Here is a 21,855-nt window from a genome sequence, read left to right as displayed (position 1 = left end):
AGGGTGATATAATAATTGATATTCTAGACGGCTTCGGGGATTGTTGTTCATTCTCCGGGGCGTTCACCTCATGGACTGTTTTCTAGTCAATTGCAATAAAATTGATAATTAAGATGTATTCGATTTTTATACGATAAGTTATTGTATCTATAAATTTATATTAAAGAGCCTCGAATTCTTGGTAATTAAAATGTTCAATTGTTAAGGTCACGCATTTAAAAGGTTGGATTTGATACTAACATTGAATAAAAACAGAATTATAAGTCTTTATTCTTTAGTGTATGTAGACCATAACTCTTTACTCATTAAAAAAATTAAAATTAATCTTTCACATAAATAAGATATTTTAGGGCGTTTTGGTAAAAGTCAACATAACCTACTTATTAAGCCAACGAGCGTTATTAATTATTTTTATTTAGTATCATAATTTTATTAGTATTCATTATAAATGAGGCTCCCAGAAGGTTGTAATTAATATCCAAAGTTTTCTATAAAAAAATACGTATGATTAATTTTTGCCACGTGACTGAAATGAAATGTGGTTTCGCACGTGTTTAAAATGAGCGTATAATGGAAAGTAATGTTTAAAAAACTTTATTTCTCAATACAAAAATGTATTTTATTTACATGAGAAACTTAATATGTATATACAAGCGAGATACATGTTGCCATTAGCCATCCCAATTTTAGCCTACTACATACACTCTAACGTGCAACTTCAATGCCTTTTTGAATTTGTCAAAGTTTGCAGCGTAATATAAATATTACTAACAGTGACTCGTTTATGGAACTATCCTTTACCGTAACGATTAATTCTTGAATTGGAAATGTCAAGGAGACAGAATTTAAGATGTTTTAGTTAATATCTGGTTCATATATACAAACTACTCTTAACGAAGTGGGTACACTGAATTCAGCTGTGGCAATATTTTCTTTCTCGAATTGTAAAATGTCTTTCCAAAAAAAATAATAAGAAAATCTGAAATTATTAGCAAACCCAAGATCCATAAATTTCGTATCTCGAGTCGAATATACACATTTCTTATAATTACGTAATAATATAGAACGTAATATTTATACTCGTAAAACTAAACACTATAATAATATTATGAATTATGATGACGAGTAGCAGAAGGCGGGGTTCTATCACGCAACGATAGTAATTGTTATAATTATTTAGTCTGTGGACATTAGAGGCGCCATATAATGTTAAAGTAAATAATAATACGCCACGCCGCGATAACGTACTATGTAAAAACTTGTATCGGTAAAATTGTACCTACATCAGTATTGCTATTAGTTATTAAATCACTAAAGTAAAGATTTCCTAAATTTATATAAATTACTTTTTTATTAATTCCTAAAATAAGTCGGAATGAAAACAAGAGTTTTTATTTAACTATTGAATATTTTAATGTTGTATTTATAAGCTTTTTATGTACAAAATAATGGACGTTGATGCGTCCATTATTTTGTACATTGTACATGTCCATTACTGCTAAATTTTATACGATTATTTCAAAAAGGTTTTTTTCATAGAACAATGACACAAAGAGATATTTCCTGTTACACGTGTAAGGAATATTTTTGTCTTGAAATCATAATAACACTTATGTTCGGAATACATCATACTACAATATTTACAAACATTTTAACATTATATTTTTTTGCTAAGTATGGCAGATTACAATTCGAGATAGTTATAAATTTCCGTGAAAATATATAAAGAACAGTTGACAACCTCTAAATAAAGACTCCATTGAAGTTAATTTATCATATCATATATAGAAAATATAATAACTTCGTTATGGAAAATTTACATTAATTATGTATTTATCTTAAATGTTTTCCGTATTATTATCAAGATTCTCTCGATACATTATAGATTTGTATTATAAACAGTTATTGATAAGATAACATCTTAAGTAATTATCAAGTATAGTTGTTTGTTCAGTTTTCATTTAAAAACCTCAAACAATCTTTGTTTTGACAGAAATCAAACACACCTCTGATAAACCTTGTGCGGTTATCACTGAGAAACTGTGACAGAGGAATTCATATGTGATGTGTGATGATGCAGATATACTTCGCTATATTCTTTTAAATTCCGTGTTATGCTAAATTTTTTCCATACATGACTAGTATGGCAAGTCTTAAGATACGCCGCCATAGCCAAGTCAGATTGGAGAATATGCTTTTTAATTGGTATCAAGTACTACCACTATAGTCCCAGTTCTCTGGCTAATAAGAGTATGTAGGGGGGTCCACGCCTACCTCGGATGCCAATGGGTCGTTTTCAAATTTGGGGCCAAAAGCGAAATATTTGATTTATTTCATAATAACCTTAATGTTAAATTAGTTGTCGTGACGAGAGACACGTTGTCGTATAACTATATATTCATGAAAACTGTAAAATAAGGAGTTATCCTGTAAAAACCAACCCAAATCTAATTCGTAACACTGGTTCGAAATTCAAATTCCAACTTGTTTCCTTTTTATTTCAATAATACGAATTGGGATTCGGGGTTTTTATTTAATTAGTGTAAAATCCAATTATGAAAGAATATTAACTGGATATTAGGACATTTATAAAAACAAAAGAAATACGATTTCTAGGCTTCTTAATGTTCCTATTTACAATTTTACAATGCATTCATGCATTTCCATAGTGATAATAAGGGGGCAATTAGTTGATAAAAACGGTCGTAAAACGCAAGAATTTTGTATCTATCCGGTGCGGGTCATCAAAAATCGCTTAGGTCGATTCAAACACGCGAATGCCGTAACGTGCTAGTACGAGATAAATTCATGGAAAATTACTTTGCTCCGAATTTTTAATCTTACGTTATCTATGATAAATTACTGTCATAAAGCTATCATAACAGTTCGGAAGGACCAAAAGAATGTAAGGTATGCGATTTTATTTTAGATATTCAGAAATTAAATATATATAAACATATTACTAGAAGTAAAATCCTTTAGAATTATATACATATCCTGTCTTTTAAGTTGACATATAATTTTTTTTTTATTTGAAATTAAGTTTCAACCAAATAAATTTTCGGCCACACACCTAACACCCACCAAATATTTACCACTGATATCATAATCATTTAAATCTATATAGAATAATAAAATAAACTAAAGACTTATACACACTGATTAATAAAATGTAAATTTCATATTTAAGCAGTTTATTTGTTTTCTTATGCTATCAATGCTATTTCAACATTAAAAAATAATATATGAAAATTTTCCTAAGCTTTTCGCCCTTCATGCGACGGGAAGAATGCCAAGAGTAATATCGATAATTTCAGAATGATGTTACGTACGCTTCCCTAACTAGTGCTAATATTTAAATAATGTATCCAAACTTAAGAAGATTTATAAATATTCATTTTGTAAGTTTAAATATTGTATTTTGAACGACAGCAGTAAAATCGTAAAATCGTCGTCCTTTTTCGTAAACTTCAAATAAACTCTAGAGCCGGTTTCGAAAATTCTTTCACCGTTGAAATGGTACACTGGCTGTATTTAAACTCTTTTGCAAATAACGGTCACCTAAGGCATATTATAAGGTCAATTTCGGATAATTTAATTTCCTGACGTAGTCTCTGTACTTATAATCGTGTAAATTAATATGCTTGAAATGAATTCTGACAATTTTCCGGCAAGTGGTCGGAAATAGAGACGAGAATATTTTTTTGCTTTATTAAATAACTCGATTAGAAGTATACAGACTACGTCCGACGATTAAAGTTTCATTAAATTAAGTAAATAAATTTACTTTGGTGACATTTTTTAGCAAAAGGGTTTAAATAGCCATACGGATAATATAGTATTGGACAAGCCGGTAGACATGTAATAAATTCGCGTTTAAAATTCTTAACGTTAATTACGAAGATTTATTGGCGAACGTAAATATTTATTTTTATTTTTAGGAAAGTAAATATTAATTTAATCAAGCATGATCTTATTCTTTGTCGATTTTAAATGTAGGTAGCGACCTCTTTCATCACCACAGTATTAATAATTAAATATTACTTTTAGTAAAGTTTACAATCAATATATTTAAATCACTGAAAAAAGCATCGACAAGGCAGTGAAAAGAATATTATTCCACAGAATACCAATTACCTCAATAAGATTTGGTAGCAAATAGATGGCTTGAAAATGAATTTGGCTCTGATTAATTCTATTGAAGGCTTTCCTTAGGTACAAAGCAATACAAGCGAAATCGGTCCCAAATTAGCCACATTATTGAACGAGCGATGATTCAAGACAATAGATCGAATCACTCCCAATCAGTGTAATGTGTTTGAAATCGTAATCCCTATTAGTTTTCGGACATATTTCTACGTCTGTTTAGGTCAAGGCGAGAGAAGACAATAATTATTGAAAACCAATAGAAATATTTAAGTATGCTTATGAAAAGTTTATTTATAATTTTTTGGCAGGTTCCGGCTATAAGTTTTAAATGTTAATTAATTAAACTTCTACTTTTTATTGATATGTTTAGAACAACTTTCCGGTTATATTTAACAAAATCATAGGTCACGGCTGAATTAGGTAGGCGTATTAGGTACTAACAACGTCATCGTCTGTTACGACTATCGGTTTTTACGACCAAATAACGAGTAGTCCATTTTGACTGTATTCATTGTAACCGAATAATAAAAGAAAATGTTAATTTTAATCTCTAACGTTGTTAATCCTGGTAGATTATTAGTAACCGTTACACATGCAGCTTTTACAGATCAGCTCGGCCTTAATGGGCCGTTTTCCTTCGACTAGCACAAGGGCGTCTTCTGTGAGATTCGAACCTTGGCTTGGGCCCTCGCGGGGTGCTCAATTGCCTGAAGAGCAGAACGGTAGCTCACTGGAATGAGCGACTTTGCTCTAAAAAGTAAGTACGCTCTGCTCCGGTGTAAGCAGTTTTTTTACCCTAATCTGATTTTGGCTCTTATTATTGGACGCGTAAGCGGCCTTTTAATTTGTTGTTAGTTACGGTGATCCCCAGTAAAAATATTAAGCAAGAATCTGTCTTCTCTGCAACTTGCGCGTGCGCCAATTTGTAGCAGTTGTAACCGACGATGATTATTGCATAGCTATTTTACTACGAACATCTGACATATCTTAAAGTAAACCAAACTTTATTATACTTAACTAATTTATTTCTTACAAATATTAAATACCAAAATAGCTTTTACTAAACTTCTTTAATCCATTATTGTATTTTATTTTCATTGGAATATTCGCTTCAAATTTTCCTTCAGCAAGTGTCGCGACAATAGCCTTTGTAATTTGACTAATTGGCCGTGGCTGTCAATTAGGACAGTTCCAAAACATTGTTCAAGTACGGAAAACTAGGCTATAACGGTCAATTTAACGTTAGTCTAGACTTGAGCTCGGGTTCGCGATTAGCACTCTCACTTGCGGCAAGACAGTTTTAAGATCATGGAAAAAATAATTTATTTGTACTTTTATGCATACTTTACATAAATTACATTTAGGGAAAAATAAAATATACGGTCATGTTATATTTTCTACTGCCTCACAACGCTTACAACGCGAACTGGTACAATCGAGTAGTTATAATAGAAAGAAGAATTTCTCCGGCTTCAAGTCTTCTTCAACCGCTGAGCAGATCTCTAATGAGTGACTTTGAGAGCGCTGCTGATTAGATATTTATTCAGCAGATCCAGTGACGCATGTCGAAATGGATAACCCATTCTCCAAAGAGATTTCAAGTATATCCCCAAGTATGCGCTTGATTGGAATCCCGCAAGGAAACCGGAAACGGCCGTTCGAATCAAACCTAGAGTCGTTGCAGAGAAAATATTTTTTTAGTCCAGGAATTTTTAGCTTGATTACTATACATTTTTAAAAATAAAAACAATTATTAAAAAGGCAAAACTTTAACTTATATCGAAAATAGAGAGATTTATTTTAAGAACTTCATTGTCTCAGAACTACACCATGTATACACAAGATTTGCCGTAGTTTTGTTTTGTGGCAGCAAAATAATTTGATGTTCTGAAGTTCCGACTCAGAATAGGCCAACATACAATATAGTAAAACATTATTTTAATAGATATTGCTACATTCTAAATACTCTACAAGCTAAGTTCTATGAGCAATAGTTTCCATAAAGCATATTATTTATATATATTTTTTTCCTTGGGTTTGTATTTTGGATCCGTTTTTTTAATTTAATATAGCAGTGCATAGCAGTCAGTGGAAATGCAGTTATATTGTGAAATAATTTTTGAAATCGGTCCAGTAGTTCTTGTGCGATAACAGTACAAACATGCATACAAAAAACACATATGTTTCCTCTTTATAACATAAGTATAGATTTATATATTATAGTGATTAATGACCACAAGTGCTCGATTTATAGTGTTATACACATGTATAATAAATATTATATTATGTAATATGGCGCCGGTATGTTACCTGAGAAGTCTCTATTTGTAGCCCTGTCCTTACACGTATTGTATTTATCTAATGCTTATAAATAAATGAACGATTTTTGTGACTATTTACGTCGGTATCTTGGGACAAAGAAATTAAAAAGAATGCCATATTTATTACCGTTTTGTGCTGAAATTTGTTTCCCCATAGGTAAGTAGGTAGTCATAGTGTTTCAATTTCATGTGAAATTGATTATAATTCGTTGAAAAAAAAATATTTTAAACTACTTACTTAATAAATAAGAAATTCGTCATAAAAATTATCTTCTATTACCTTTTGAGTAACCGTAACATTACACATTTTAGTTTATCATAAATAGCTTAGATACCTCAAAACTGGACGAGATAAATGAACTTTTTCAAATTTACTTAATAGAAAAATAATATAAACATAAAATAAAAAAATCCAAATCGTTATTCAAAAAACATGGTGTATAAAAATTTAGAGAAGTTACAAGAACTTAGGCATATCTAACCGAAATGTTTTGGAAACAATTCATTCATTTAAATGCGATGTGATATGATTTCACCCTTTGACCTCTAGTAGGGCTGCTAAGCGATACAAATAAATAAAACAAAGTTGCAGTATGCAGGTGCATAATACATTTTATTTTTAATTGATTAATTACTTCATCCCGCGAACACCTGGCTACAGCTTGTTAAGTAACTGAAGAAAATAAATCTACAAGTTTTATAAAAAAATCGCTTTATTGCTGAATATAGCGTAATCCATTTGAAGTCATAGCCGGTTTTATAAGTCACACATTTGTTGCTTATTTTAAAAAGCAAAACAAATCCGTTGTAGGTACTATTTTTTATTTTCAAAGATTTCATCAATTTTAAGGCGATTAAAAATAAGATTAATAATGGATACCGTAAGTTTTCCTAACTAGACATAAGCTACTCGTCGAATATATATATATTTTTGTAACAAACAGAATGCAATTGATTGCAATTGTAAGAAGGCTAGAATGCGTTGCCGGTTTATATAATATTTATTTACATAGTTTATTTAATACACATACATAGCTTATTTAGTACACAATAACAAGTACTTTCGTGAAGAAAGACTTTTTAATTCAATTCCGATTAACAATTTTATGGGCCTTCAAAAGCCTTGTTTGGTGACTGGTTCAACTTGAAACCGCTTTAAATATGTTCTTTTACGATGCCCTACAACTTGTCCGAGACGACATAAACAATACACACATATAAAGCATGTTTACATTATTTGATAAACCGCAAAATACTACGCGCTCTGAAAACTTTACATTGTTAAATATTTTTAGATCGCTGTGATATCATTAAATTTCCAAACCGATTTTAACATTATCATTTGTCGCCCTTAAATTCCTAACAATAATAGTATTGTTAGTATAGAGGTTGTCTTTTGAATTGAACTGATAAATGAAAAGAATATCTAAAAGTATTTGTTATATAAAGTGTTATTTGTTGACTCTTGGTTGTGGACGCCACCTAAAATCAATTTCGAAGTGTTTACTGAGGACCCTACATCCTTTCCAACTTAAGCTTGTTTGCTGATGATTGTTTACCAATTTATTCAACCAACTCGGACCATTACATAGTATTTTATTTATAAGTTAGCACGGAGAAAGAATTTAGTCGATGTTATGTTAGTGGCCTCATAGTAAAGTAGGTTCAAAGACTTCATTAATTATTTGGAACGACCTGTCGCCTGTCAGTCAGTGGAATAAAAAATGAGAGCTTTGTGGCCTATTATAATATCGGACAAAATGCTTCTTACTTTCGAATATCAGAACCGGAACATCGTTTGTACTACGTAGATGCTTACGTATATACACAATAGAACAAACAGTCTTCATTTTACAGTCGCAAAAGTACGTACAATTTATATGTATTCTGTGCAACTTATGGCGTATATGCATTCTCGGACGTACCGAACTTGTGCTATTGGATAATCAACAGGTAGGTTAACTTAAACGTTCTACATTTAAATAGTTCGAAAAGCGACCGAAGTCGTACTTACAGATAAAGTGTCACGAATTCCACAGATGTTTTTTAAAAACAAATATTATCCGTCAACAGAAAACACATGAGGTGTACACCGGGGCCGTTAACCCGCCTGTCGGACTGCGTTTCGAAAACTTAGCAACAAACCCAATGAATATTCAAAAATAGACCGTACTGTGTGATACACGCGCGATATTGCATGTAGTATCGCTCGCTACACTGCACACGCGACTAGACTCAATACTAGGGTAGCAACAGGCGATAGGACGCCGAATCTCTACGAAAATTGAGTTTAAAAGTTTCCAGTGGCAACACAAAGTTAAGATCGCGAGAGGGCTCAACGCGGCGAGAACGCGGCAGCCCTGCGACGCTTGGAAATCGACTGGCGCCTCAGACCGCACCGCTCCGCACCTCGCATCGCGAACCCACACAAGCTAACGACTCACAGGCAAACGCACACTTTGACAACTCCGACCGCAAGTACACGACACACACGCACAAAACTGATAAACAGCATAAACACAACCGCGATGCAGTTGCATTTATAAACATACCTATCCCTCTTCTCAGGCGGCGCACAGTTGGACATGATAGCAGTTATCGAGCACGGGCTCCATTGTAATAAATCCTTCGATAAGTTTTTCCTTGTATGCTAATGATCGGTAAAGGTAACTCGACTTGTGACCCTCCGACATCTTGACTGTATGCTTAACATTATGAATGTAGAGTCGGGCATTAACTCATACGTATTGCTTTCAATTTATGTTTTAGTACCTCAAGCCTACATACACCAAATTGGAAAAAAAATTGAGGTGTGTAGTAATAGTGAAAACGGAGAAATATATATGTTAAGGAGCTTTTTCATTGTCTGTTGAGTGAATCTGCAAAGGTTCTATTAATTGTTAGTGGCTATAGTAGTAAATTTCTTCAATTTTTTAGTCATGTGTTTTGTTTTTTTTTTGTGTTTCGTCTATAATATTTATTCACTTATTGTTCACTCTTGTCAATTGAGGATCACCGCACCTGTTATGGCAGGAGTGTTTTAAACACAATAAATTAATTAATTTAAAAAAATACGAATAAAAAAATACGTATTTATACTTGTTTCGTTGAATTAGTATGAAAGGTATTCATTCTTAACATCAGGTGACAAATCATCAACATCAGGTTATCAGCCTCCTGCCCGTTTGCCCCTTTTTATATAAAAAAAATGATTAGACTTTACAAAAATGTATGATAGTCACGTGTATTTATTTAATTAACGAAAAATTTGCACGTTACATCTCCATTGAGGTCATTACCTACTTTTTTGCGAGTACAGCTATTTGTCATTGGTCATGTTTTTGCTCGTTACTCAAACTTTCGGTATCATCCGCTACCTGTCTCGTATAGTACATATAAAAAACTGTAAAACCCATTCAGACTTCCTTTTTATATATTTTTTACGATGCCAATAATATAGCATCCAAATAAATATAAATAACTGATGCATTCATCGGATACATTTTGCGAATAAATAATAGAATCGCTCCGGTATTAGTTTATTAAATAATTTCTTATAGCGCTACGCAAAATCCAACCAACACACGAAGATATAATCTCAGGTTTGAGAATCACTCCATAACTGGAATATCCCCGAAAAAACAAATAAATATGAACATAAAATATAACAATCATAACTTACTTGAATGAAATCCATCAAATTTTCTGACTGCATGAAAATTACCTGAAATGAAAAATACTAACCAAAATTTATATGATTCAAATAACAAAAAAATATAAAATAAATTGAAAAACAATATTTTAACAATACATTGAACTGTTCTGTTTCGTCTCGGTTCATGTTTACATTTAATTAATATTTCAGATGTTATATGTATACATACATATATACACTTGTTATATATATAAATTCTCAAAGAATAAATAATGTTGCTATAAAAAGTAATGTTGGTAAAAAATAAAGTATGGTTCCTGATAAAATAAACGACTGAAAAAACTAAATGCAATTAGAATTATTCAATTTCACCTTACAATTATATGACTGTGGACCCTATAACTTTTTCAAGACATTAACAATACACACATGTAATATACGTAATACGAGATTTTTCTCATTCAGTTCAATCAATCTTACAATTCAATATTATAATATTATAATCAAAATATTATACAGGTTTAGTAAATGTTCTGATAGGTTTGAAAGTATGTGTTTGAAAAGTATTTCAAATGCCGTACGTATGAATATCTCTACAGGTATACTCCATACAGGTATATCTGTATGGAGCTTACAAACTGTCCTCCGCTAGCAGTCACCAATTCCGTTCCTTCAATTCTGCACCAGATTTCGATATATTTGTTACAGGTTTTAAAAGAATGAGAAATGAAAGTAAGTTGTTGTTATTTTTAAAATATGTATAAATAAAAATTTGTTAGCTTGGACTATCACTGGAATATATTGATATCTAGATCGGGGAAAATCTTCACTATAAAAAAATACATAATAGATAATACTCATAGACTGACTGGTCTAACATAGTAACCTTACTTTGAAATTTAGAGAATATTTTGCATTATGAATTGTACGATTTAACACAGTATTACGCCGTACTTGCTATGTGATTAAGAATCGTCTATAATATAAGTGTTTATTGCGTCTTCAAAACCAGATGTAGACCGGGGTTTGAACTCACGACCTCAAGGTAGATGTTTGATTAGGCCAACACAGCTTCTGAAGTAACTATGTATTTTTATGAGGTTAACTAAAATGTAAGCCAAGGATTAAGATCTTTAAATACACTTGAAATAGGTCGTTCTTTTCTCAATATAGGACAATGCGCAATTGGACTTTTTTTCTCTAAACTGCAGCGTGGTGAAGCCAAAAGCCAGATAACAAATGGCAGTTTCTTTCAGTTGGCAATAGCTGTATCATCTATCATGCTTTAATAGGGCGACCATGGTTTAAACTATTTTATCATTCAAATAAAAATAGCAATTACACAGTCTTAAGTAAGAGAGAACTTTTCAACAAGAATTATTCGTACAGAATTTTAGTTCAGAAATATTTCATAGTAAATAACAATACCAAAACCTTCCAAGATATCCTCGTTACTTTTTAATTGATGTTCAAAACCGTAAAGAATTATCTCACATATATGGGTGTAATGTAACATTTTTACATAGTACCCCTAATAATCTTTCAGATCAGTAAGCAGCAGCGGTATCAAAACTACCCCTTCCTAAAAAAGGACTTTATTTATTTAATCTAGGTCTGGTATTCTTGATCTTTCCCGCCAGGCGACAAATACTCCAGAAATATCCTCATTATAAAAATTAGCAACTGCACATAAACATAAAAAATGACAAATACGATGTTCTTTTTTTAAACAAGATACTATATTAAGTAAATTGTTTTCTTTTATATGTTCTTAATTTAAAATATTTTGCTACTTCCTGTTCTTTGAAGATATAACTTTGTAGAGGGCAAAAAACAATTTTTCTACGCCAATATATGGCGACCATACTGGTACAAAATGGCGCGCCAACTGCTCCGGGATCTTATCTACATTAGTAATTCGTTTCACACCCGAGATATTAATGTACTATGCTAAGAAAGAGCATTCTGTGTAATTTTATTTCAAGAAATACATTCGCGAAATATGTGCAGTACGTGGTTTGATACAAAGGAATTTCAAAATATTATCTGGTTTTGTTTATCATTCGACTAAATTAGTACTTTGAGTCTTTGCATATGGCATCTTCAGCGTTATTAATAGCTGATGCCAGTGCATTAAACGTTCGGTAACAGGAAAATTAAAATTAAACGAAGAGAACCGTAACGCTTAAAATGCAAATAGTTAAATAAATCTAATTTAATTTCAAAAGAACTTTTAAAAATCTGTATTTAATTACCTAAAAATTTTAATGAAATAATCCACATAATTAGCCCGTGATTTTATTATTTAAGCGACTAGGGAACTCAAATAATGTATAATTATAAAAAATAAACCGTTTTCAGCCTTATTATTCTTTATGAGCACAGCGCCACACGTTTGCTACGGATTATAATTTAATTCATAATTAATTATCCTTGCTTATTTTATTTGCGCAATAATATAACTCGCAATTGTGCTTCGTAGAAGACGTTTCCAGCATTTCTCTAAGCTTTTGTATTAAACTGTCGTATTAATTTTACCGTAATAATTAATTATTGCTCGTATAAAACAAAAGACTGCACACGAACGAAGACTGTTTCTTCGTTCGTATAGTCTTTGCAGATGTATATTTATGCTTCCATTCAGCTTCTTTGTTGTTTAACAAGCTACGGAAAAAATCGGTAAATTTGTCGAATAATTTAATTTAGTTAAGTTAGATATAAATTTTATTATAATTTTGCTTAATAATTAGATGCGTAACATAATCGCACACTTGTAGCCAACATATTGAGCCCTTTAGTTTTTACCACACTCCTTAATTATATTTTAAGTTAAAATATAATTTAGGAGTTCTTGGCTCAGATTGCCCAACCTAGTTTCTATTCGCAACAACACTACCCGTAATTTTAAGTTAGTTATAAGCTCATACTTTAAACCATTAAAGTCAGTTGGTACTCCGCTTAAAACAAAGAGTTATTTAAACAGTGCCAATATATTTCTTCATACTTGCAGCACTCGGCAATGGGATGCCATGCAATAATGTAGCGCATGCTCTTTAGCCCCATAGAAATTAATCAAAACATCATGATTTGTGAAACGAATGAAAACAAAGGCACGCGAGCCCTCTGGCATTGAGTGTCCATGGGCGGCGGTATCACTTAACATCAGGTGAGCCTCCTGCCCGTTTGCCCCCTGTTCTATAAAAATAAGAATAAAATTGTATTTAACCTAATGTAATTCCGTGAGACTCACTGGGAATTGAGACAATATTATGAGCTATTAGTTTTTTTTTTTCATTTTGAAGGTTTCCAAATCCATGCACATCCTTAATATTAATTGGGGTAGGTACTTTATACAAGTCGTATAGAACGATAGAAAAAAAATTGAAGCTGTTTCAAGGAGGCACCGTGGAGACAACAACTAAGCTTAATTTTATATGTACGTCCTAGTTTTCTTCTAACTTTGCTTCAATCACCTGTTTATTAGGCATCATCATTATCTATCTATATCACTCAACGATATCATACGTCGGTCCCTTGCCACCGTCAACGTGTCAAGTCTACTTGAGCCGACTGGAATTGCTAGAGACGATGGCAAGAGACCGGACGGTATGAGTTTGATTCCATGGAAGATGGGCCGGGTTTTGGTATGGGATGCCACCTGTTCAGACACACTGGCCCCTTCCAATCTTCATGGAACCAACACCAGAGCTGGTGCGGCTGAAAAAGCTAAAGTCTGCAAATACAGGGGTCTAGACTCTGAATATGATTTTGTCCCATTCGGTGTCGAGACCCTTGGTCCGTGGGGTCCTAGCGCGTTAAGGCTTTTTAGGGAATTAAAAAAGGTTAGTCAACATCACAGGAGAACGAATAGCTGGCAGCTACCTCGCACAAAGAATTAGTCTAGCTATTCAAAGGGGGAACGCTGCCAGTATCTTCGGAACCTTGCCTAAAGGGTCTCCTTTTAATAATTTTTTTTAATAATTAAATTTTAAGGTTAGTTATTAGATATATTTTTATGTATTATGTTATTTGTTTTGAATTGTATGTAAATAAAGATAAATGAATTTAATATGTATCGAGTATGTTGGTGAACTCCAAGGATACTTGGAGTTATTACACGTTCTTGATTTTTGTTTGTTATGCCTGGTTCCTTTGCGACGTTTTACTCTACTGGAGTGGTTCTTGCACAAAAAACCAATGCAAAATTTCATTAGTTTAGCCACGGTTTAAAAGCATGCGAGTTGAGAAACAAGTCTACACAGTAACTAGGCTAACACTAGGCTTTATATCTTTTTACAATACCCAGTTTGAAATCCTCCAGAATTACTTCTAAATATAAATATAATATATAGTATATATTGAATTCAGAATGTAAATCACCATTAACAAGATGTAGAGTTTTAATAATACATTCAGTTGATTAAATTTGTATTTAGAATTCATTTGATTCATAGAAAAATGAATTCCCTAGAACATAATTTAAATCTTCAACCGCACGTTCTAATCCACAACCTAACCGGATGTGAAATTTTCCATTCGAATTGACGGATCTCATTCAAGAATATATTTTCGGCGAACGCACGTGGTATTTGTGTCGATATAATATGCCAGTAGGTGAGCGACCGCTAGATGCAAACAAACAACTGATCGATATGCCTTTCAACTGTACAACATACAGTAAAACTAATATTACCATTCATAACACACTTGTATGAGCGCGCATCACGCAAAAAGTACTGGATACATGGCACATTGTTATACAGGTAATTGAGGACAGAACACCGCAATGATTGAATAAAAGGCAATCATAAAAACAATACTTGAACACGTGTGTTTACTGCCAATGGGTAGCAGTTATAATAATATATATGAAGACTAATTTTTTGAAATTTTTATAGAAGTTCAGGGAAGGTTTACATAAGAAACATATATATAAAAAATAATAAAAAAAAAAATATAATGTATTTCTTTAAAAATGTCGTTAAGTTTTTTATTGACTGTATGAGTACATAATTATGCTTAATTGTACTTAATTGTGTATTAAAATGGATTCAAGAATCGTTTCGATACACAATATTTTTATTTTTTTAATTAAGGAAATTTCGCGACACATGAAGAACTCTGAATGAGTAGCAGCTACGATATCTCATAACTGCGAAATAGTTTTCGACTATTGCGTTGATCATAAACCTGGCAAATATTTACATAACAATTTAAATTCCTCTGGGAGCAAATTTTAGGATTAAATGCATGACCAATATTATTATTGACAATTCGTATAAAATTTATTACACTCGTTTACGAGGAGCATTATCACATATTTGCATAAAACAGTAATTATAAATTACGTGCAGAGATTCCGTTTATAAAATTTTCATATGCGTTTAAAAGTCCTGAATCTCATGTGTACTTGAGTGTCAAAGAGTCTGAAATAAAAGTTTAAAAGGGACGCAACGTTCTTGTGTCAGCGTTTATTAAAACCGTTTTCTATACCAGACAGAGCACAAACATTTTACTAGTACAACTTATGCATTACGAATACTCAATTCGATAAGTTGGTACTACTATTCGGAACGAAGTAACCGTTACTTTTGTTTCCAGCTCTTTAAAAGCCTATAGTCCTTTTTTATGATTTAATAATGCGCTTACGCAGGCTCATCTATAGACGTAGATCCTAAGGTCTTTGTGTCAGACCCACTAAAAACACCTCAGACCTCAACACGCCCTCACAGTAGGGGTTCGCCAAGGCCTTCAACCAAAGGGATCCGGGCATAAATGCGACATAGAACTCAGTCAATTTAAACTCAATCTATGGTTCACTATTGTATTGCTATTATTAAACTGTACCTACGTTTTAATATTAATACAGTTTTAGGATGTTTTTGCCAATAAGCATTTACAGTAACATACGTCACATGAATCAATGAAAGCGAAATAAATAGCCTATGAACACTTAACGTCCGGAGACTGACATGTTGAGTTCTTAGCGGTAGAGTAGCAAGAACATATTTCGTACAAAAATTTATTTGTATATTTCAAATATCGAAATGGAAAGCCATTAGGATTGACTTGTTCTAACACTAACTATAAAATTGTCAACAAAAAAGGGAAAATACGAATCGCTTTCCCCATACAGCACTCAAGGGTATCGTTTAAATAGAGGTCATTGTCCTTTGAATTACAATGAGCAACAAGTAGACCAGAAAGTTCAAGAAACTTGATGAACTTCAGCATTATTGATGGGAATAATATGTATTACATTCATCTTAGTGTTTTTCGCGTCATTAATGTGTAAATTAAATATAATATTTTTCCCTATTTGTTATTTCTTTTTTTTCATAGCTTTTGTTTTGGTAAGTTACTAAACAAAATATTCGAATTGAGCCCCTTTTGCAACGACGTATTTGAACTGTGTATAAATCAAAGTTTAAGGGTCGAAAAATTATAAAACCTCGCTTTTCCTCGTCTATATATTAAGCTGAAGAAGGCCAATTGAATGTACATAATATAAATCAAAATTTGATCCTGAAGGAACGCTTATATATCAAGAAGTTTTATAATTGTTTAGATTTCTAAGCATAGCGTTTGGAATATAAATAATAACGCGTGGAAACGAAAGTTAATTTCGATCCCTAGGGCAAAACAAATCTGGACAAAGGCGTTTGAATACTATCTCCCAAGCTGTCGACCATGTTGTGTCAGTACATTTATTAATATGATTACAATGAAGTATACATTATTTACAATTTTCTTAACCTACAAAGTAATAAAAATTATTAACAAGAAAATTAAAACAAATTTAATGTTTCGAGCTTAGAGGAAAAAGTTAGAAGTTTATCGACCTTTTGATATGTTCAATGTTTTGTTTTATACATTATGCATATAGCCAAAATTGTAATAAGATATATACATTTAGATATATTTTACTTATGGTAGTATACTGTCAACTGTTATTAAATTAAAAAAAACATTTTTTTGTTATTTAAATGGTAAGCTGTTTGCGTTGGTCAGATGTGAATGACGTCACTGGAATTATACCGTGGACAAATAAACAGACAGCATGGCCACTCGGTTAACGCGTGAACTTTCTTATTTTTGGTAACATATGCCATACAGTGTTGCAGTTACTATTATATAATAATAAATAAAAAATATATTTTTACTGACTGACCTGGCAAACGTCGTTTGGCCATGTATATCATTTATAATAAAAAATACGGGTTGATCGTAGAGGGATGAAAATTAGGTTGTAATTAGGTGTTCTATTTTTAGCGTTGTAGCATAAAAAAATAAAAATGTACCTAAACATTAAAATAAATTAGGGGTGGGACTACCTCTAACATTTAGGGGGATGAAAAATATATGTGTTCCGATTCTCAGACATACCCAATATGCACAAAATTTCAAAAGTTTAACTACAAACACCGCGACACGAGAATTTTATATATAAGATGTAAAATTATATGTTGTATATTTATAGCAGGAAAGGAAAAAATAAGCAGTAAATTAAATTTATCTATATTATCTGTACCTCCCATAAAGTTGAGGTTAAATATTTTAAGCATTTTAATTGGACTTAGTGACAAAATAATTCATAGGTAAATACTATTATATCTAGTGTAGCTTAAAGTTAATTTTTATTCCTAAATTTTAAACATATTTACAATAATAATCTAATCTAAAATACAATCCAAATTTCTATTTCGAATTTAATTTATTAAAAACATTAATTAAAATCAAGCACAGATTTGATGGATTTATATTTTTATACATTTTAATATGGAAAATTAGGGTTCCAATTCTGAGAACCCTCGTTTTCTAAACAAAAAAGGAGTAACTAAGTGCCGTCGGATGAACTTAATGGTAGGTTGTATTGAGCTCGTGCCAACAAGAAACATACGAAAGTGGTGGCAATAAAAGTTTCCGTGTGGCCAGATAGGTTTACTGCCAGATATCTAATCAAAGAGATAAAGCTTACGATGTACCAGTGTTTTAAGTTGTGTACATAATATTCTATTGCATTTACTCACAGAGGTGATTATGATATTGAAATACATACTTTGCCACTCAGGGTAAACATTATATTAGATAGACATCCATAAGAATTTAATATTAAAAAAAAAATCGTATCCCAAAATGGATGTCATATTGTATACACTTTGCCAGTTAAAGATCTATAGGGTTCGAGTCGCAAGATTAATCTGAAGATTAGGTATAATTCAAATTATAAAACGTATGTATTCAGACACAGAGATTAATGTTTTTTTTATTAAAGATTTTTAATAAAAAAAACAAAAAATCAAATTCAAAAATCGATCGATTCATAATTAATTCAAATTATGAAAACTATGGATATCCTAAGTAATAAACCTAAAGCGTTCACCAGAATGATCCATCTGGATGTCGGTGAGTTTTGGAAAACTTAACAAAATAATAATCATAAATTAAAGACTCTCCTTAACATAATGTAGTATAGCGGTTTAGAGCTTTCTTTTTCTTAATCCATAATTTTCTTCCTATGGCTTTAATCTTGAATATCGAATGTGCCTTGTTTCTTTGCTGTCTTACCAGGGAACCAGAACACTATACTTCTATTTCAATTTTCGTTGCCTCTTATTGTATTAATGTCTATTAGCATTTAAGTTTACGTGTTTTCACATGTACCATTTTGTATTTGTGGTCTGGAGAGTTTCTAGTTTTTCGTTCTGCGCTTTGGTAAGAAACCAGGATTGGCAGAGATCTAACCTGATAGCACGCAAGTCCTGTACAGTATTTATTTAACAGACATCTTGTATTCTCTGTTCTTCATAATTTAAAAGCCGCGAGTAGAATTGCCACATTTGCGGTGTGAAAGAAATTATCATTCGTGGAAATTTGTTTAGTAAGTATACAATTGTACGCCGTTTATGAAGATGGGATCTTGGGACGCATTTGTAAGTGCTTTAGTTTAGAGTCGTTACCTTGTTGCTTCCTCTTTCCAGATATATAAGCATGTTTTGTGGGTGCTCCTTTTCTTCGTCAGCGAACTGCAAGTGGGTTAGTCTTTCTTCATGAATGTTTAGCTCATAATGATCCTAAACTAATTTACGTCTTCTAAGCCGTGAATAATTTAGCCGATAATAGGTCTACAAAAATAGATTATAAAGTTTGTTTGACTGTTATCAATCAAAAATGGTGTTGAATTTTGTATGTGAATATTTTAGATTGTTTTGCTACCAAAATTACCTTTGAATTTACAATTTTGTTAGAATATCACGTAGTTGTTAGATATTTACCTAAAAATGTTGGCCATTGGGCATCTTAATGGCTATGTTCCAGCACTTACAGCTAATTTATTGCAATGCAGCTGATGATTTATTGAAATTGCTTTACCATTCAGTAACATATTACATACACTTGCTCTAAGCCTTTGTGTTTTGGGCATACATTGTTGTCATAGATTTTCTATAGGCAAGTTTTATTAGCACGTCGATTTTTGGTTGTAAAATCTAATTATATCCCTCTGTGAGTGTTTAAACATTTCAAAATTTTACAACCAAACGAACATAGACGATCCATGTCTGTTTGAAATGAAACAAAGCAATATGAAATTAAAAATAATCGTGAACTACATTGTTAAACAGTTTGTGATAATAATTATTAAATTAATTTGGAATTATACGATTTGTACTTTCATTCAGGTATATTTGACTATTCAAATTCATCCCCACTTTCACCTAGTAAACGGTTAAACCAACAATCAAAAAAGTAATATCCCAGTCGCCAGAAAAATTAAAAAAATCGTCTTTCCCGTTTACGGCGGTACGGACCTTCAGACACAAAGTAAACCTTATTGGAGTTAGAAAATATATTTTCGAAATATTTTTTTTTAATTTTCTTTTCATTAAATTTTAATTAAGTATTATTCTAACTATGTAAGTTAAGAAAACTGGAAATAGTGTATATATGTTGTTATGGTTACTAATAAATGATTCTTTTTCATTAAATCAAGTACATTAATTAAGTTAAAATGCATAAAAAATCTCATATTGATTGGATACAAATAAAATATTAAATTATGTATTTTCTTACGTACCCTAATTTTTATTTTAAAAAGCAATCTCCCGAAACGGACCCAAATAACTTACAGGTTTAAAACGAAATGGAAACGGAAATGTAATTTACATCAGTGCCAAAAGGTGTTTCATGGAATTTATGCTGTCTTTAGTTCAAGCGAACAATTAAAATGGAGGCCGCGTAGAATTAAAGCGCCTAAGCCTTTAGTAATTTAGAAAACGTTTTAAGTAAAGATAAAACTATTTCGCCTTTATAACGTATTCGTGTTTCGAATATAATGTATTATGTCATGCAAAACAATCGAAATGCTTAACGCACTAGATTTTTGACAGATGTATTTAGTTACACACTGGCTGAATTCACAAGGGTTATCTCAACACAAACAATCCGCGAAAATGGAGGACACCGTGAGAAATTTCTGCAGAAACCCTACATCTTTTAGTCGATACCAACTCCGGGGTAATAAATAGAGATAATACAACATTTTCTACAGCTGTGATACTTTTTGACATTTAACACCTTTTGTCTGCAGTCGCCGTGACCACGCACGCTGTAAAGCACGCGAAACGTCGGTTAAATTTAAAATTATGTTTAAATAATTCTAAGTTTACAATATTACATTACTTCAATCCGTTAAAAAGGTATTTTTTTTTAAGGTTTACATTATTTTTAATTAGATATTAAATGGTTTAGGTGTTAAGTTTTTACTTGCTATGTTTATATTATGTATTTAGTTTAGTTTTCTATTGTATATAAAGTTACTGTAAAACTAGGTAATAAATAAATTTAAATAAATAATTTGTGTATTGTGTGCACCACTTTAGTAAAAAGGTTAAGACATAAGGACAGTTTCATAATTATAAATATCTAAATTTCATGTTAAGAATAATGGCAAACATGTAGTTAATACACCCCACACAAAAAGCACAATATTTTTTTGAATTATGTGAAAATGCGCATACGTAGGCCCGCGCCAAAGATGTCGAGCTTAACGCGAGGAATGTGGGGCTGGGTCTATACTCAAATCCCTCTGCTATTCAGAGGGGTAGCGAGACTCCACCCACTAATAAAACACCTTAGCCCTTCACACGTCCTTGATGGGCCTTCGGGGTTCGCCAGGCATTCTACCCAAGGAAAAAAAGGAATGTTGAATTACTGCACAGTCTCCTTTCTATAGCTCGATGCCCTCTGCATACTATAGAAATGCAACTATGCCCTCCATGTATGGTTTAAGTACTCGCCCGGTACGGTACAACCCTACCTAAGGCCGCGGACAAATTTAAACTTGCCCTCGAACCGGGATTCGAACCCAGTACCCCACACCCACTACAGCCACATACTAAGACCGTTTGGCAGTGAGGCCCATTGCACCCACAATACTAGAAGGCTTACAATTACCGGCCTATATTTTACACTCTCAGTCTCTAAATCGCATTGTAATTTGATTATGTTGTCTTTGAGGCTTTTTTAGGTGAAAGACCCCATTAATCTCAAATGAAAAGGCCTTTCAAGAAACTATTTACCACAGATATTAGAATTAATGCAACAAATTCATTAACAACTTGAATAGTCCCGTTTCGGATGACGATCCCAAGCCAGACATGAATCCATTAACTTTATACCGTCTATAACAATTACTATTAACAAGTTTTTTAATGAAGCTATTTTGCTATC

General features: G+C 32.1%; 1 protein-coding gene across 8 annotated transcripts in view; it reads right to left on the bottom strand.

The window, feature by feature from the left end:
• Nucleotides 1-21,855, bottom strand: part of LOC110996660 (dual 3',5'-cyclic-AMP and -GMP phosphodiesterase 11) — a 147,138-nt gene that overhangs the window by 87,231 nt on the left and 38,052 nt on the right. For 3 of the 8 annotated variants that reach the window (XM_045632827.1, XM_045632829.1, XM_045632834.1), the window contains exon 1: nt 8,485-8,859. The exons of 2 other annotated variants lie outside the window; for them this stretch is intronic. The gene's annotated coding sequence lies outside the window, so the exon portion shown is untranslated. Of the gene's footprint in view, nt 1-8,484; nt 8,860-10,152; nt 10,210-21,855 lie in introns of those variants that run through there. 3 more of the 8 variants (XM_045632832.1, XM_045632831.1, XM_045632835.1) reach the window with 3 other exon arrangements.

Source organism: Pieris rapae, chromosome 21 (assembly GCF_905147795.1).
Source record: "Pieris rapae chromosome 21, ilPieRapa1.1, whole genome shotgun sequence".
NCBI classification, from domain to species: domain Eukaryota; kingdom Metazoa; phylum Arthropoda; class Insecta; order Lepidoptera; family Pieridae; genus Pieris; species Pieris rapae.
The sequence above is the reverse complement of the archived record's forward strand: the minus strand, read 5'-3'. Positions and strand labels throughout refer to the sequence as shown.